The following is a 16,919-nucleotide window of genomic DNA, read 5'->3' on the forward strand; positions in this document are numbered from 1 at the left end:
CAGAGATGCTATCTTACTCAGGGTTGGCTGCTGGTGATCCTGGACTCCTGCCATGTGACATGGCACAATGATGGCCAGTCTCTGCTGAGGTATCTGCCTTTCCCTCCAAGTTCACTTTTCCCTGAGCTCCACTGTGGGTGCTCAGGCATGTGGTTTGTCTCTCCCCTCTCCTCTGGGCCTCATCTCTCTCAACCTCTCAGGGGTCTCTTTCCATGCCTCTAAGCTCCACTGATTCCAGCCTCTTGGGGTCTCTCTGTTTCTGCTGCTTTTCCCTGCATGTCTCCTCTGTCAGTCCCTCATTTATAAAGGACTCCAGTTAGAGGGTCAGGACCCACCCTGGGACACACCTCATTGGAGCAATCTGACCACAGTGCCCCAAACCCACAGTAATGGATGAGCTCCAAGAAAATGATCCTTTTTGAGATCCAGAAACAGCTCCAAAATGTCACACTCACATCAATGGAAAAAAGCTATTTATTCATACATTTTAGTTAAAATCTATGCATTAGGATCAGTCATGATCATTTTCTTCTCCTCCTCTCTCAAACTCTCCTTCGTTTTTTCTCTCCTTTTACCTCTTTGTGCTGCATTCAGATCTACTTCCATTTCATGAATTCTCTCTTCAGTGGTGTCTACTATTTAATCCATAAAGTTTTTAACTTCTATGACTATTTCCATTAGATTTTGATTTGGACTAATTTGATATTACCATATATTTCCTCACATTTTCCATTCCTTATTTTATACATCTAATCACCTTAAAGAATGTGGGGTTTTTTTTTTCATGGCCTCTCTTGGCTAGCTGTATTCTGAGAGGTTCTTAGGGATCTAAGCCTGTTATTTGTTTTTTCTCCTAATTCTTACTAGAGTTATTTGACCATTCATTTCTTAATTTCATATTGTGAGCTCAATTTAGTCATAGCTTGATCTATAGGAATTATTTAAAAATATAACTGCAATACCATTTTCTCTAAGAACACCACCAGTTCAGATTCACTTTTTAAAAAAATTTTCTTCCTATCCCTTGTATTTTCTTTTATTTAAGATTTATTTTTATTTACCTATTTCTCCCCTCCCTTGTTGTTTGCACTCACTGTCTTCACTGTCCACTCTCTGTGTCTGTTTTTTTTTACAGGAGGCACCCAGAATGAAACCCCAGGCCTCCCATCTGGTAGGCAAGTGCTGAACTGCTTAACTCACATCCACTTCCTTCTTTTATTTTCTAGTTTTCTCTAATCTGCATGCAACAATTTTTAATTGAAAAAAATGTTTGGCCATTTTGTGGCTCTTTTTTCTCTTCAGCAGCCTCGTTGCTTGGCTCAGATTCACAAGCCCTACCCAGCTCAGGGAAGAGGGCAAATAAAAACAAGGAGGGCAAGTGTCTGCCACCCCCTCTGCTGCAGCCTGAGGGTCAAGGAGCAGGGGGAGGTGCAAATGAACTGATGACCCTTGGTCTCAAAGTCAGAAACCCAGATTCCTCAGGTTCCTGTGAAAGGAGAGAGCCACACCCACAGCCCAAATGGGCTCACCTGGTCCAGGCACCCCAAACAGAAGGAGGCCAGAGCTCACAGGTCATAAACACAGGGCTAGGAACCAAAAGAGCCACTGCACTGCTCAAAGGGTCATACTTCCTCCCCACAGCACTAGGCAGGACCAGCACTGATGCCTGAGAGGGGGTTGGTGTGCAAGGCCCCAGGAAGCCCCAGGGAGCCCTGGGAAACCATCCCCCAGATGGCATAGCAGTCTCAATGTCCTAACAGGGATATAACCATAATTCTACCTGCTGGGCACTGATCCAGGCTCTTCCAGCCCTTTGTGACAATAAGACCAACAGTGGCACTGTGGGGGCAGAGCCCACCCAGACTGGAATCTGGGCTGAGCCCCCAATGCCCACTCAGGCCCTGCAGCAGCCCTATGCAGCTGTCCACTGTCTCCTCCTACCACTTCCCATGACCCCACGAAGCCTTTTGTCTCCATTTCACAGATGAGGACACAGAGGCACTGAAGGGTGCAGTGCTCAGCCAGGGCCCTCTTTCTCTTTCTAGCAGCCAGCACAGCCCCCCATGACCACCTCTAGCTCACCTTGCTTCTTCTCCAGCTGCACTGGGCCAACAGTGAAGGGCTGGGCCACAGGCACCACTGTTCAGAGAGAGGACAGGCTCACAGGAGGACAGTTCCCCTCCATTCCTTCTGACCCATTCCAGGATGTCCTCTGGGATGGCTATTTGCATCTGACTGCCCTCAGCTGGAATCCCAGCTCTGCCACCTCCTGGTTGTGTCTCTGGCCAAGTCACCCTCCTCTCTGAAGCTCCGTTTCCTCCCCTGTGAAATGGGGCAGCAACAGAACCTACCTCCAGGAAGGTGGAATTAGGTGATCTGTTGTGTGTACAGGGGCTGCCAGTCAATCCCTCTCCAAGGCAGGCCCCTCAACAGCCCCAAGTCCTGCCAAGCTGCCGGTGCCTGGCCAGGGAAGCACAGGGGTCTAGGGGCCACAGCTCTGCCTCCTCTCCAGCCTCAACTCTCCTCCACCTCCAGCCAATCCTGCCCAGCCTCAGGGCCCTGCTCAGAGTTCACGCCCCCATAGCACACCCCCCCAGCTCCAGTGGCGTCCTTCTCAGCACCCACCCTCCCAAGCACTCACAATTCCACCAGGCCCCCTGTCTTGTAATTGTGTGTGTGTGACCTGCAATGCAGGCTGTGGAAGCAGGTGAGGCTTGTTCTAAAACATCTGCTGCTTACCAGGTGTGCAACCGGGGCAAGTTACCTGGAACCTCCGGTTCTCTTGGTTCATTGAGGCCCAAAAGAAGAGCAGAACAACACCTACCACAGGGCTTATTTCAAGGACAAAAGGAACAAGGGGATTTAAACACTCCTTTTTCCCCACAGGATGGAACTTCTCCGGGCCTCCTAACAGTCAGGGAGCCAGGCCTGGGTGGCTCTTGACAACATGCATGGAGGCAGGCCCAGAGGACAAGCACACCTGGTCCTGGGCCAGGTCACGGCCAAACAGCCAGACCCATTGCCAGATGTGTGCTGTCTCTGTGAAGGGGGCCAGCCCCACACACACACACACACTTGGACAAATGCCCAGGGCCCACAAGACAGCTCAGTCCACCTTTGCCCCAGAGGTCTCCACCCCAGAGCAGCTGGGCACTGGACTCTGGAACCCACAGAAGCTTGGTTTGGTTCATAGGTCACCTGGAATCCCAGTCATTTCCTGTGGGCAAAACACCCAAATCCCACCTGGGGTGGGCACAGTCCCACAGCCCCAGCAGTCCAAGGCTCAACTGTGCCCACTGCTCACCCCCTAACAAGACAGGTGATGAGCCTACACCTGGCACACAGCAAGCACTCATAACAGGCGTCCACAGCAGAGGCTGCAGCAGATGCTACTCAGAGGGCCTGCGAGGTCCCTTTCTTCCCTCATCCGGAGAGTCCAGCATCTGTCCCATCCCACTGACAGATGCTGACTTAGGTGACAAGAGCCTGCCCAAAGCCAAGCTCCTCTACCAGAGGCTCCCTCCACAGTTCTAGAACTGCCTGCGAGGAGAGGGCACGGTTCTGAACACCTAAGCTTAACTACAGGGCACCACCAACCATCTGAGAGAGTTAAATTACCTCATTAACCCACAGGTGTTCAAGCCTCAGGGGTCACAGCTGCCACAAAACACTCCTGGAGGTACAAGTACCCAGGGCTGGTGGCCTGTCCTGGCTGCTCTGCCACACTTCTGGCTCTAATCTACTCAGGCTCTAAGCTGGGCCCTCTCTGAACATCAAATTTCAAGTCCTTCTGAGAATTTAGGATTCCAATATCCTTGGCCTCCAAGGCCTTTCAGAGCCATAAGTTCATGTTTTTATCCAATGCTGACTGGGCACCTGATGTGTACCTTCTCAGGTGAGACAGTGAGAGGACTCAGCTTGCACAGTCCCTCATGGGGAGATGGAGACAGCCTCACTGACAGTGATGACACCACAATCGCCATAAGAACAGAGAGAGCACAAGGGGAGCAAGGAGCACAGGCCACGGAGTAGGGAAGTCTGCCTGGAGGAGTCAGAGGAAGCTGCCCAGGGAGGCAGCACTTGAGCTGGGACCTGAAGGAGGACTTGTGGGTGTTGGGGGACAAGTGAGTAGGGGATGGCTTTGCAGGTACAGGGTAGGGTGGAGGTGTCTTGTTTGCCAGGGGAGGGCTGGAGGCCAGGGGAGGAGACAATGAGGAAGAGTGTGGTCATGGAGTTCTGATCTCAGCCTCCTGTGGATGGCTCTCCTCCCTGGAAGCAGCCAGGCCTTGCTGGGACACTCAGGGGCAAGCTCTGGGTCAGAGCAAGTGGAGGTCAATCCCTATTCTGCCACTTCCCCACTGGCTGTCCCTGGGTAAATCACTTATTTCTCTGAACCTCAGGCTCCTTCCTGTTCAGTGAAATGGAAATAATTTTCCCACCTCGCAAGGTCTTACTAGGATTAAGCTGAAGCAGCACACTGAGGTACCCGGCACATAGTAACTGCTCAGTAAACACCTACACCATCAGCATTGTTCTTCTGGGAAGGCCTTCTGGCCATGGGGGCAGGGTCTGTCAGAGGGCAGGAGGAGGGACAGAGGAGAGGGGGTGGCTGCCTGGAGATGCTGACCCTCCCATTCCAGACATTGGGAGCCAGGTGCCAGGTAGGCATGCCGGGCTGGCATTTGCCATGAATGTGTGCTGAATGTGTTACTGAGGAGCCTCCAATTGCTGCCCAAAGTGTCCTGACACCTTTTCAGAAAAGAAGCCGAAGAATGCCCTCTTCCCTCCACACGTGGAAAGCCTGCCCATCCCCACCCTTCAGGAAAGCTCCATTCCAGGGAAGGCGGGGCGGGGAGCTGCTCACTCAGAAGTGCCCTATGCTAATCCTGCCTCCTACAAAAAGAATTCAAATTTATTTCCTCCCCTCACTCAGGCCTCCAGGGAACGCCCCGTTCAAGGGCCTGGAAATCCTGGGGCTGCCAATCCCTGGCTGCCCTGTGACCTGGGGAGGGAGCTGTGTGCATTGACTTTTTGGGACTCAGTTTCCCCAAATATGAAGGGGTACTGGTGGAATCGCGAAGGGTGGCATTCTGCACTCAGCAAGGCAGTTGCTCCCCTCCTAAATCCCCAGCTCTTACTGGAGGGGCTGACTGCTGAGAATGCTGAAGTCATTACCGCATGGAGAAGGGAGGAGTCTTTGCAGGAGAAAATGACAACCTGAGACCGCAGAGGAGGGGGCTCTTGCCTGCTGCCATCTGGGAAGACCCATAAGTGAGGGAGTACCTCACGCCCAGCGGTGGGAGGCCCCACCCACACCTTCAGCCATGCCCCTTCAGACAATTCCAGGCACCCCACCCCGCCCGGCCCAAAGCGCTCCAACTGGGGTGCCCCGGGAGAGGCAGTGGCCCGCCTCCCTCTTCCCTGCGGGTGGACTCAGGGGCCTCCACCGAACGGGTTCCCCGCGGGTGTGGAAGGACTTGGGGTGGAGCGGGGAGGTGCAGGAAGACCCAGGCAGGAAGGTCCCCCTAGCCCGAAGGCTGGGCCTGCAGTGACGGCCCGGGTCTCCCCACACCCCGCGCCCACGCTCCCTGCGATGGCCTGAGGCCCTGGGGCCGGCTTCCAGGGGAAAGACGGGGACTAACGGGCCACGGAGAGGAAGGCCATGGAGAAGAAAGAAAGACCGGACAGAATACAGACAGCCAGACAGAGGGAGGGAGACACGGAACGCCGCCAGGACGCAAGCGTGTGGCGCAGCTCCAGGGGCCAAAACCAGAGACAGCGACTCAGGGGCACAGAAAAGACCTAGAGGCGGGCGCTCGGTGCCGGGGGTGCGGCGAGAGGGGACACAGGCTCAAGGGACATCAACACAGACGGACACAAACCCAGAGGCAGACACAGAGGGGGACTGGGAAGGACGCACACCGACGTCACAGATACACACGGGGACAGACACGCCCAGAGGCGGGCAGGCGCACAGGCCCCGCGGAGGCCCTCTTCCCGCCGCCCGCCCCGGCCCTGCCGCCGCCCTCCCGAGGCCGCAGGCGGAGGCGCCGCCCCTGGCCGGGGCAGCGGGGGCTGCTGGAGCTCCTCGTCCCCCCACCCCGCGGCTCGGCGGCGGGAGCGGCGCGCGGCCAGACGGCAGCCCCGCGGGCGCAGAGGCGCGGGGGACACTCGTGAAGCCGCTCAGATTCACTTTTTAAGTTAAGTTCTTGGTTTGAGGTCTTAGGATATTTTAAATAGGATAAAATCAAAGTCCTAAACTACAGAAATGAGAGCCTATGGATGTATTGCTTGGGTGGAACTTTTAAGTACTCCTCACTTAGAGATCAGGATAAAATGGAAATTGTGGGAGCTGAAGGAAAAAAAAGAAAAGTAAGATTGTGAATTACAGACATGAACTATGATTGTCATGGGCCTTACAGGACTTAAGAAAAAAGCGTTTCTGCTTATTTTTAAAAAATTTTTTTCTCTGGTTTAAAATTTATTTTTTTAATTTGATGTTTATTTTAGGGAGAGGCAGGTAAGCAATTTTTAAAAATCTAAATTATCAATATTGTCACTAAACTTGCACGTATGTGCTTGCCCAAGAACACATTTTACATTAAAAAATATTTTAAAACTTTTGCAATAAAATGTCAGGTTCCTTGGGATGACATCATTAAATGTAATTACACGTACATGTATAAAATAGTGTATAAATAGTATCTAACAGGAAGCAGACTTGGCCCAATGGATAGGGCAACCGCCTACCACATGGGAGGTGCATGGTTCAAACCCCAGGCCTCCTTGACCCGCGTGGAGCTGGCCCATGCGCAGTGCTGATGCGCGCAAGGAGTGCCCTGTCACACAGGGGTGTCCCTGGCATAGGGGAGCCCACGCGCATGGAGTGCACCTGGTAAGGAGAGCTGCCCAGCGCTAAAGAAAGTGCAGCCTGCCCAAGAGTGGCACCACACACAGAGAGCTGACACAGCAAGATGACACAACAAAAAGAAACACAGATCCCCAGTGCCGCTGATAAGGATAGAAGTGGTCACAGAAGAGCACACAGTGAATGGACACAGAGAGAAGACAACTGGGGGGGGGGGAGGGGAAATAAATAAATAAAAATAAATAAGTCTTTAAAAATAAATAAATAGTATCTAACTATGCATACTATTTTATAATCTATTTTCTCCATTAAACAATATACTGTGTACCTTTGCCCATTGCAAAATGTATCTACCTACCACCTATCATCTATCTGCAACTATCTAACTATCCATCTATGTTTATGTATGTGTATTATTAATACTTGGAAAGTATTCTATTATAAAATATGCTATATAATGATTTGTCAAACAAATATTATAATGTAGGACATGACAATTTTTCTTTTTTTACAATTACATATAGCACTTCAACAAACTTTCATATGAACAATGTTGCATGATGGCATGATACTTTTCAAAAATATCTCTACTGTTTTCTTCAGGAATGTACCAAGAGACAGTGTAAAAAGAGTTTATTCTACCACACCATTGGCAACAGAAGAATTAAATTTCATTTTTGTATATATTTCAGATGACAAAGATATTCAATTATTATTTAACATGCTTGATTGTTCACCAGTTTTAATATATTTTCTATGCATAGTGGTATCTAAATATCTCAGACAGTTCCTTTTCTTAACTTGAACACTTTTTCCTGCTGGGTTGTTCAGCTCTTCTCCGTGGTTTGTATGTTAGCTTTCTGAATTGATAATATAAAAATTTAAATAGCATGTCTGTAGTAAATATTTTCTTTATGTTTTGTTTTTAGGCTCTTAACTGTGTTTTATATTTATGCAATAATTTTACATTTGGGTTGTAACCAAAAATTCTTTTTTGTTTGGTTTTTATGTTCACTATCTCACTTTTTTCTTTCACTGAAAATCCTTTCTTGTGTGGTTTTCATGTTCACTATCCCAATTTTTTTCTACCTACATTCTTTAAAATGACTTGAACAGCACTGAATGTTTGACTCCCTCATTCCTTTACAGCCTCTCCTTGCTGAAAATTCCTGAGGCTCACTTTACTATCTGAAAATACTGAATTGATTCCAATTTATGACATATCTTTTTTTTTAGGAGATAAGGGCATCGAACCTGGTACTTCACACATGCAAAGCAGGCAATCAACCACTGAGCTACTCCCACACCCCCAAAAAGCTCTTTCTAAATATCCAGTCCTTGATCACAGTTTCTTTCTGTCTGACACTCCCTTCCCCCACTCTCTACCAAGCTCATCCCACTCATCGTTTGCTGATCCTGATGATTTCTACACAAAATCCATCACAGCTTTACTCCTTAACTTATTGAAACCCAATTTGTTTGAGAAAGTAAAGTGACCAGACTTAAATGCTCAATTATCTATCTAACTTGGAGCTAGAGGTAGCCCAGTTTTCAACAAAAAAAGTATAGGAAATCTGTGGGATTTAACCTTTATCGTTAAAATTCTTAAAAATGGAGAGAATATATATTTCTCCCTGTAGTTGACTGCTTCTTCTTGCCTGGAACAAAAACATGATGCCTGGTAGTAAAAATGTCATTAGGTAATCTTAGGGCAAATGTATGTGAATGAAGACTTATGCTCAAGATGTCATGGGAGAAGAGAAAAGACTGGGGCCTATTTTATTCATTGAGTTCCAAACCATTTTTTACTCTTCCTTGTTCTGGTCTGTGCAGGGGAAGCTGATCCCTATGGACTGTGTCTCCCTTATTCAATTTGGTTGCTTGCTGAATTGTAGTTAGTATTCATGTTTGAAATCACCAGAAGATCGGAATGGTGAGAAAACTTGAGAGGAAGAGAAGAGTATTTTCCCCCACTTTCTCTTTGCTTAAACATATCACATTCCTGAGAGTAGCTGCATCGCTTCAAGATGTGCCAGGCAACACTCCCCACAGTTCCCAATCTCTTTTGACTTCTAAACACATTTCCTTCCCTTGTCCTTCCAAGCCAAGGGGTGGTCACAAGCTGTTCTCTTTGTTTACACTCTCTGTACCTTGCCATCCCTTCTTTATTGTCACATCTCTAGAGTAGCCTTTACCCTAACACCAGGGATGACCTTTCTTACCTGCCAGAATCCTACCTGCTGCTTAAATGATACTAGCGGTGCCACTGAGCCAGCACGCCCGCACTTCAGCAGCCCTCCAGTCTCCTTGGTGCCTTAGAAGTACAACTCATTTCTGTTGGCCAGAGTTCCTCATACCTACCCCAAATTTCATTCCTTCATTCTTCAGGTTTTATATTTATTTTAGTTTGCTAAAAATGGCTGGGAACATTATACCAAGCATGTTTGGTGTTTATAGTGTGAATTTATTAGGTTAAAAGTTTACAGTTCTGAGGTCATGAAAGTTTCCAAATCAAGGCATCATCATAGAGGCTGTCTCACACCAGCTCCAGCTGTGGGTGGTCAGGCACATGGCAGTGCGTGATGGCAGCTCTGTCCAGATCAAGGCATCAAGCCAGGCTCCCTCCCTGAGCATTTACTTTTCTATTTCTTTAGTTCTACCTCTTACCATGCTTGTATCCCCTCAATTTTAGAACATAACAGTGCTTTTAGACTTCATTTTGTCCTTTCAGTTCTTTTCACCTTCTATCCTCTTTTCAATGAGGATGCAAATTTATATGATTTCCATATCTACATGTAATCAAAATGGTCAATTTTCTGATTTCATATTTGCACAAGATAGCAGCTAAAGCTGCCCTTCTTACCACATTTCTACATTTCATTCTCCTATATATGTTTTCTGTCCTTTGGGTTTACTGAAACAGAATTCACAAAGTTTGCAATCATCTTGTAACAGGAAATCCAATGGGTTTGCCTCATTTCTATTCTGCCTCATTGTTATTAATAATGAAATATATTAATCACTGTGCTTCTATTCTTTAAATTCTGACCATAATGGAATTCTTACCAGTTTTAATTCTTCCTCCATTAAGACAGATTTCTCTTTTCTATATTGAATTTTATTCTTTCTTCTCCTTCTTATTATTGTCATTTCACAGATTACAATATCTGCTTTCATGGTTCAGTTTTGAGATATTATAATTGTCCTGTATGACATTAAAATGAAAATTACAGGCCATTATACATTTTTTCATAACCTATAAAATTGTGCATGGCAGAGTGTAAACTCCAATGTAAACAGTAGTCCACAGTTAGTAACAATGCTTCAATATGTGTTCTTCAATTGTAATGCATGTACCACACCAATGAAAGATGTTGTTAATGGGGGAAAGTGTGGGAGTGGGAGGGGGTGGGATATATGTGAATCCCCTATATTTTCTATTAACATTTATGTAATCTAAAGCTTCTTCAAAAATAAAAAAACCTGCTTTCTTCTCTTTTATGTCAATTCTTATCAACATTTTTACTCAATCACATGACTTCAATTCATTGCTCCCGATCATGAGTTTATCTTCCCTTCTTTTCAGCAGTTTTTATTATGAAATTTTATTATGAATTATACTACTAGTATGTCTGTTTTTATGTATACATATTCTAATATCACCTTTCACTAAACATATCTAGCCATCAGTCCAAGTTCCCACCACCAAAGTTTTTTGATGACTTCCTTGAAAATAGTGTATAACATTCTCCAGGCTGCTGAACTGAAAATGTAGCTTCATATTTGACCCCAACTTCTACCTCCTGTATCTCCAATAATCCCATCCTACTGCCATCACTTTATATCAGATCCTAAAAATTCACAGAAATATGACTCTATCATATTTCTTCCAAGATAAAAACATGCAGCAGCTTCCCAGTTTATGAAATATTTAAATCATTACTGTTTTAATGTATGTATTCCTCTGTGAGCTTCTGAGGTTTTTTGTGTTTAGCAGTCATTCTGTATTTATGACACACTGACTTTTATATCTACTGTTTTCCTATATTACAGTTAGCCTTACCATGCATAGTATAAGAATCTTGCAGGAAAGAGCAATAAAAAATGTTTTAAAGGCCTATAGCCAAGATTTAGGTAGAAAGCAGGTATTTTTCCATCTCTCTGCTTTCCTTTCTCTACAAGCTCCTTCCTGCCAAACTCATTTACATAAGGGTGTCAGTTATCACCTCTAATCAGAACATTCAAAAACATGTGCAAACACACACACTTCATGCTTATCCTCCAGTCTCACATTTTCCCTTCACTTAATTCATGCTAAAAATAAAAGTCAAATATTGTCTTTGTCTTTTATTTTTTTCAAAAGATTGTTGTCTTCTGACTCAATATTGTGTCCTGCCAAAATTAAGTTATTTTTTTAGCACAAAATAATACTGAAAATTTTATTAACATTTAATAACAATAACTCAACTCTTTTTTCAGTTTTTATGAAGTTTTTGTGGTAAATATTAAACTAATTTCAAAAATATTCATGTAAACCAATCAGATACTAATAAAGCTTTTACAAAGAGCTTCTCAAATCTTTTTAATATCTACCTTCTTTCTTGGGTTGAACAGTAGTATTACTATGATAACATTACATGTTCTTATTCTTATTAAAATTAGTTGTTTTCAGGATTAATGGTTATTAGCAAATCCTGATTTTTATTATCTGCTAAGATAGAGAGAGACATGATATTTAAAGTTATTTTTCAGATGCTTGTGAACTATTTTATGGTAAAATAAAGAACTGTTTGAGGGGAATGGGTGTAGCTCAGTGGTTGAGTGCCTGCTTCCCAAGTACGAGGTCCCAGGCTCGATCCCCAGAACCTCCTAAAAAAAAAGTAATCTTCAGTCTCCAGCTGAACTTTGTACTATAAAGTTTTTTATTTTTATGATATTTACATAATAAATATTAATCTTAATCACTAAGTTCTTCTTCGTCACTGAAATATGTGCTTTTCTTTATCCTTGGGCGTCTTGAATCATCTGAGGTTGAGGGGTCCCCTGAACTGGGTTTCCATCTTTTGTGTTCTTCAGTTTTGGCTTGCTGGAAAGCTATGGCCTGACCGAGACTGTCAAGAGCAGGATCTTCCCCTTCATCTTCACTTTCTTCTACTTCCTCAATTTCTTCTTCTGGTTCAGGAATTTTCTTTTTTTCCTTTTTCTCTTTCTTCTTTGGAGGTTCACGTCCTCCCAGCATATTTTTAGGACAGGCATAACTTAAGTGCCCACTTTCTCCACATTCATAACACTTAGATTTATCAAAGTAGTTTCGCCTTCGGATGAACTCGGCTGCTCTTCCATTGTCAGTAGCAATGCTTGCTTTTATCACTCTACCAAATAACTGTTTGTTGTTTATTGCTCTTGTACAGTTTTGAGCAGATTCTTTATCCAAAAATAAAATAAATGCAACCCCTTTACTCTTCCTGGTATCTTTATCTTTCATTATAGTAACCTTTACAACTTTGCCAAACTTGGAAAATATCCGATATAAGTCATTGTTTGTTGGGGAAAAGGGCAAGTTGGATACATACACTGTACTTTTACTTGGAGCCAATCCACCACACATTCCTTCAGGTGAGTCTTGTCCGAGAGACCAGAAGAGTGTGAGCCCTCGGCCCAGCTGGGGCTCAACCCCGACTATTTCTCGCCCCACGCGGCAGCTCTGGCATCCCGAGTCCCGGGAGAGTGCAGGCGCCCAGGTCAAGAAGATGACAGCGCCTCCGTCTCTCCCTTGCTGCAGTCGGGACGCGCCTCGGATGCGGTCAGAGCCCCGACCCGGAGGCGGGCCCAGGAGCGGGCGTAACAGTTCTTCATGAATGAAACAGGTATCCTGAAAGACATTCACCTCCAGAGATTTTCCTTCTGAACCAAGTTAAGTTACTCAGGGATGTTGCATCATGGTTAGAAGTTTGTCAGTAGTTTCCATCTGCCAAGTTTCCTCTTGGCAAGGGAAACCCTTAAACAAGACTATAATGTAGAATAAGGAGGAAAATTAAAGTAGGACTGATCACTCCTAAAAATTACTTGTGTCTATAGATTCACAAGGAGGACTGTCCATTTTTACTCTCTTAACGGGAACTTAAGCAATTGCTTTATATTTCCTAAAAAATTAATCTAATTATAAATGATCCATAAAGTTATTTTCTTCTACAGAATAATATACATTCATATGTTGAAAGAGGACAGACTTGTTTACTATATTAGCATCATATTCGGATAACACATTTTCTAATTAGCACTTTCTCCATGAATTTTAGTAGCTATTAATAGTATGGGATCTCTATACAAAGTTTATTTAATCAATTCAAATAAGTGAAACATATATTTGTCTGATAAAATACTTAAAAATTAACATACACCTCTCTTTAATCTGATTAACAGGAGATAATTTACTTATTGATTTCTTGTAAAGAGCCACAGACAAGTAATTGACTTTGTCCCCATAAACATTTTGCCTGCAGATTTTAGGGACACTTGCAGGTAGAAAGAAAAATGTAGGCATTCTTGGCAGAATGGCTACCATATTTTATCTAAGTTGAAAAGCAGGCACCAAGAATGAAGAAATGTGTAAGCTCATAAAGGGAGGGGAATCTTCTTTTTCTTTAAAGTCATGAGAAAGTGAGGAAGTCACAACAAGAGATATGTGGTGTATTTACTGGCCGAGGTCACTTGGGCAAAGAACCCCAAGGAAACAATTAATATCTGCTTTCACTAGGACACTGTTAGCCAAGAATCACTTTGGGAAAAGGAGGAATATAGGGCAGATATTTTTATCACTCTGTTCTAATTGTTAAAAGACCAGTTGAAGTTTTCAGATGCAGATAAGATCACTAGTTGGGACCTGGCATCACCTGACTTGTAAATCATAATCTTACTCAAAACACACCTCAGGGTTTGTCTTCTATAGAGATTCACAAAACTGCTCCAATCACCCCAATCATTCTAAATAAAGATACCAGAAATGTAAAAAGACCTACTAGAAGAGCTTGTGAAGGTATATACCACTGATTATAAACTCAGTGAATGAGGCTTTTCAAAAAGTAACCAAAAGGAATAAATACACAATTGAATTAATGGGCAAATTAAACTTAGTCAAGACACTGAAACTGAAATGTAAAAATAACTACAAGTGACAATGGAATATAATTTTGGATAAAAAACAAATTGGAAGATGATGGATAGTATCACACAAGAGCCTCTTCTCTGGAAACAGAATATAAATTCAGAAAAACAGAGGAAATTCTAGCACTGCCCATGATTTACACACAGATACACACCACACACACACAAATGCACAAGGCTTAGCTCACTTGTTACTTTCCTATGAAGTCATCCTGAGTTTCCCAATCACAGACAGTCTCTGCTTACAAAGAAACATACCACTCTGTGTGTTCCATTCTTGTACTACATTTTTTGTTGAATCCTAGCAGTAATCATTTGACTATAGGTTATTTCTTCTACAAAATCATATAGTTTAGAGCTGAGAGTGAGCGTGTATCCCTTAGTTTATAAATATAGTATTCTTTTAAAATTATTTCACCTCTACTTTTAACTTGTATTGCATTGTTATTAGACAATGACACATAGGAACTCATCAAATTTCTAAAATTGTTAAGATCTTTAATATTAATACTCATCTTTTTGTTATGTATAATTATATGCCAATAAAAGAAGTGAACAATGGTCTAGAAACATTAAAGTCTCCAAACTTGATTGAATAATAGAAAGCCTGAGTGGGACAATTAAAATTGAACCTGCCTTGTGAGGTGTGGGTTCTCTTGAAGATGTTGAGAGTCATTTTTTTCCTGTGGTGAGTTAAGTCACCAGGGTCCTATTTGAGTTTTAAAAGGGAACTCTCACAGAGGCTATTGCATCCTGCTGCCCTGGGGGAGAAAGCAGTAAGAATAAAAAGGGAGAAGGGCAGATTCCTAATCAGCAGGAATTTATCCAATTTGAAAGACTCAATCCTGATCAAGGGAAATGGACTCTCTAGCTTTCTGAATAGCTAATAGACCTAACAAGAAAGTTTAGCTCCATGGAGGAGTTTCCACCTTGAATATACAAGGTCTCTAGTGCAATTCCCAACTCCTTGTAGAGAGTAGTGACCCACTGGGATATTAAACATCTAGCTGATAACTTGGGACAGGGAAAACATAGAAATTATTCTTATATTAGCATCTCTTTGGTCTCTTCTTTTTCCTAAAAAAAGAAAGTTACCTTTGTTTTATAATTTAACTTAGTTTACTCACTTCAAAATCTGCAGCAGGAAGGCTGCAGGGTAATTGATTGATAAACACTGGCAGTCTGAGAAGCTCCATAGGGACTTAAGAGGGAAGGCTGCTTTTTTTTAGTGTTTGGTTGACTCCTTACTTGTGAGCTTGTCTGTTTTCTTGCTTTTCTTTACTCTTTATCACCTCCCCCCTACTTTTCAAATTAAGTGCTGCCAGCTTATTTTTTGTTTGCTGTGTTTCCTCTTCCTCAATTTCCTCTGTTCTGTGTGTACCGATTTTGACTAACAATGCTATCTCTTTTCCTTCCTACATCTTTCTATCTTCCGCTTTCTGTTGTTGCTCTTACATTCCACCTGTTTGTTTAGTCCTTAATTTTTCTGTCATTTTATTTCTAACTCTATTATTCCATTTTCTATCTTTTATAAACTCTTTCACTTTTGTCCTTTCTTTTCTCTTCCCCTCTCACCTCCTCACGCCAGCCTTTTCAGTCATTCTAGGAGGTGGGGCAAGATGGCATCTGAGTGACTGCACCTCATAATCTCTCCTGCAAAGAAGCAGCTGAGTAGGGTCAGAGTCCTGCTGGACCAGGCTGTTTTGGGTGCTTGCAGGAGGTGTCTGGATGTCAATTTGGTGAGACAGTGACAGAAGACATTCTTGCAAGAGGTAGAATTTTGTGTCTCTTACACAGAGGTCAGAAGTTGTGGGTGGAACTTTTGAAATCTTTGTAGTGCTGCTGTGTTCCCAAACCCTGAGTGGGCTGTTTCTGGGGATTGCAGGGCAGGAGGTGTCTGGATGTTGATTTGGTGAGACAGTGATGAGATTCTTGTGAGAGGTGGAATTCTGGGTTTCTGACATGAAGGTCAGAAGTTGTGGGTGGGACCCCTCCCCTAAGGCTGGCAGCCTGGCCACAGGGATCCCTTAAGGCTTTGTTGTGCTGCAGTGTTCCCAAACCCCAGGTTAACTGGATGTATGGTTCCCACATCTGTGTCCCATAAACCCTGGTGGCCCGTGCTCCAGAGACTCACACACCTTGAGTCTGCAATACCATGGACTTCCCATCCCCGAATCCACCACACCCTGAGGTCCACCTGAGGTCCTTGATTACCCTAACCCTCCATGTTTTTGGTTGTTGTTGTTGTTTTTTCTCTCTCTCTCCTTGAGCTTGGAGGAGTATACCAGCTGACTTGGGGAGAGTCTGGGAAGAAAAGAGAGGTGAATCTGTTGAGGAAGCCCTATTTACCTAAATGTCCTGGGGTAAGAAACTTGGTCTGGGAGAAGGTGGAGTCAGAAAATCAATTAGACCTCCCCTAGCACGCCTAATGGGGAGGGACTGTAGGACATGTTATCCAAGCTTCCAATAGCATATTTGGGGATTCTGGTGAGGTATAGGTGATCTCACACTGGAAATAAAGAGTCCTTGTTTTCTGTGTTTAGTTGGTTCAAAAAGGACCCACTTGAATCTCCTACCAGACCATTCAGGTAGCTTTCCTGCTACCTTGGGAGAGAGAAGTGAGGAAGGGAGAAAGGGGGAAGGCCAGATCCCTAAGTGTTTTATTTAACTGCAAAGAGGATTCCTAGCTTGAAACGTTGGTTCTTTTCTTTTATTTCTTTTTTTTTTTTTTTTTTTTTTTGTCATGGGTGCTAATATTGCATTGTCTCCTGGTCTTTTCTCTGGTTTTATCACCCAAGGTCCTTTTTCATTTATTTAGTTTTTTTCTCTTTTACTTTTTTTGCTTGTTTCCCCCCTTTCTCTGCCCCCACTTTTTCTCTTCTCTTTT

At 43.9% G+C, this 16,919-nt stretch overlaps 1 pseudogene; it reads right to left on the minus strand.

Moving 5' to 3' along the window:
• Positions 1-11,705: 11,705 nt before the first annotated feature.
• Positions 11,706-12,576, minus strand: LOC131279317 (zinc finger CCHC-type and RNA-binding motif-containing protein 1 pseudogene; annotated as a pseudogene).
• Positions 12,577-16,919: the final 4,343 nt, after the last annotated feature.

Source organism: Dasypus novemcinctus, chromosome 7 (assembly GCF_030445035.2).
Source record: "Dasypus novemcinctus isolate mDasNov1 chromosome 7, mDasNov1.1.hap2, whole genome shotgun sequence".
Lineage (NCBI taxonomy): Eukaryota > Metazoa > Chordata > Mammalia > Cingulata > Dasypodidae > Dasypus > Dasypus novemcinctus.